Source organism: Drosophila innubila (genome assembly GCF_004354385.1).
Source record: "Drosophila innubila isolate TH190305 chromosome 2L unlocalized genomic scaffold, UK_Dinn_1.0 4_B_2L, whole genome shotgun sequence".
Classification (NCBI taxonomy): Eukaryota; Metazoa; Arthropoda; class Insecta; order Diptera; family Drosophilidae; genus Drosophila; species Drosophila innubila.
The window spans coordinates 20,565,175-20,567,859 of NW_022995372.1; positions in this window are offsets into that span (position 1 = coordinate 20,565,175).

The following is a 2,685-nucleotide window of genomic DNA, read 5'->3' on the forward strand; positions in this document are numbered from 1 at the left end:
TTTGAGCTTTGCTTATTTATAAAGCTGACAGCTGTTTCTCTTTTTCACTTGCCCCCCTGTCCCACTGACTGCATAAATGATTGCCAGCAACGTGACGTATACTTAATTTGTTGATGCTACAGCAGCTGCAACAGCAAGAGCTGCAGATGCAGCATTAAACGAGCAGTCTACGCATAGAGGAAACTGTATTAAATGCATATTTGTTGCACACCTTGGCAAAACTCTTAGACAAAATTGCTTTTGCCCAAATTCGTAGCAATTTTTGGCCAAATATCCCAACAAATTGGCAATTTGTTTGTTCGCTCGTCACAAGCCAGCACATTTGTGGTACGAAATCTCTTTTTATTGCATGCTACACACATAAGGGTGAACAATTTCACCCTTGATGTAGCAAAGCAAGTTTTATGGCCAACAACAGTTCAGACCAAGTCTCTTCATTCAATTTCTCCTAATTACGAAAATAGAATTTCTTTTCATTGTCGCTTTTCTCATTTCCCATTGAGTTATCAATTGCAATTGCAATTTTAAAATCTGTCGATTCTTTTTTCATTTAATTACAATTTGATTTAATTCAATTGCTGTCTTACTAATAATTTACCTTTGCCTCAAATATTTGACATTTGTTAACTTCAATGCACATTAAATTATGAGTTGTTATAAATCACTTTTCATTGAGTCTTTATTTTCTGCTATTTATTTCCAATCATTTGCATTCATAATTTATGTGCTGATTTTGCAACTTAAAATGTGAAAATTACTTTCAATGAAAACTCCTTTCATCAGTTGTGTGTGGGTTTTTTAAGGAGATTTTTTGGATTTACAGTTTCAAGTTATTAACAGACATTTTTTATTATTTTTACAAAAATTTACAGATATTTTTTTGAATTCTTTGACAAATCCATTTAAACAATTGTGTCAACAATAATCAAGAATAAAAAATTTAATAAATTTATATTTTATCAATTTTCTATTTGCTTTTCGATTTGTGTGCAAAAATTCACTTTATTTCAAACAAATAAATCAATTGATTTACAAAATATATTTTTAAATTATAAAGCTGGTTACTCCGCATTTATTTATTCTACTGTGAGATTTATGTATGCCCAGAAAAACTGAAAACCAGTAACAATTGTATTTGATATCGCAAATATGTATGTATGCTTAGTACTATGCTACCTATTCGTATTATAACACTTTGTTTTTTGCAGCACACCTTCATATTTTGCTGAATATAAGTTCATAAAAACCGCGAATTACCATAAAAAATGTGAATATTTTTAATAATTCTACAAAATGTTGTGGCCAATGTTGGCCTCATGTAAACCAACAACCAACCGCATGGTCAAAGTGCTTTCCGCACAGGGGTCAGGGACAGGGACAAGGAAAGGGAGCAAGGGACGCTTCAATCGGCTGATGGCAGGATTCGCTCAGGATTCGTTTGCCGCAGGGTCCAACTGTGCAACTGTCATTATCTGCACGTACTCACGGCATGTGCGACAGAGGGGGGGCATGGGGATGGTGGCTAACGGGACTGGTTAGCTAAATGTAATGTGCATACATTAGTCATATCTGAAACGGAGGTACTGTGTCCTCGGGGTCTGCGAATCGCTCGCATCCGGTGCTGTATAATAGAGATAGAGATACGCACGCGTAACGACAATAACCGTAAAGCGCGTTGCGTCTCTAATTACACTCTCAATGTACAACAATACAATGCAACAGCAACAACAACAATAATAATTATAATAGCAGCGGTAGCAACGGCAACAGTGGGTGCAAAAATATTTCCGATAAGCCTCAATGACGCAGGTTAACAACAGGCGAGAACTTGGTAAGACCCTCTCAAACGTTCCTTCCACCTCATTTTATCCCTTTCTCTTCCTCTCCCTCCCTCTTACGCTTGCTCCTTCTCCCCTTCTCTCATTTGTCTCTCTCTCTCTCTCTCTTTTTCTTTCGTTTTATCAAGTCTAGGCCTTGCTTAACAATTATTTAAATCGGCACGCGTTAAACTTTTGCGCTCGACTCTCGTAATTTTTATTAATTTTACAACGCCAAAAACTTTGTCATTTTTTTCAAACTTTTTTTTCTATATATTTTCGGCTTAGCAACTGCTTACAAGCGCTTGGCGTTGTCCAAAAATTACAATAAAAGACTTTGCCAAAGAAAAGAAAGCAGAGGAAAGACATAAAACATGAAATTTTCTTTTACTTTGGCTTTGCTACTTAAGCGGAAGTTGGACTCTTTTTAAGGGGGAATTGTGGGATGAGGAAAAGGGGGGGGGCATTGTGGATTTCCGTTTTAATTAGTCGACTGCGGCAGTGAGAGCACCGGAATCTCTGAATTCAGCAACTGTATTCTGTATGCTCGGCACAGAATGAGAAGCAGGAGGAGAACAAGGCCCAGACAATGGGCCCGGAGAGTCTTGGGCCGAATAGCAAAAGTTGCCCATTGCCAGCCATAACTGTAAAATGCGCCTTGACACAAAGTTTCTTGAAGGAGTGAGAGTGAGAGAGAACGAAAAAGGGCGAGAGCAAGAGGGGTAGAGCGTATGTGGGATAAGTCTTATCTTACATGCTGCTCTCATTTATGTCCTTTTTTGTCGTCTGCTGTCTTCGGCTTCAACTTACTTCGCCTCATCCTCATCCACATCGTCTTCATCTTCCTTACTGCCCTGCTCAGCCACAT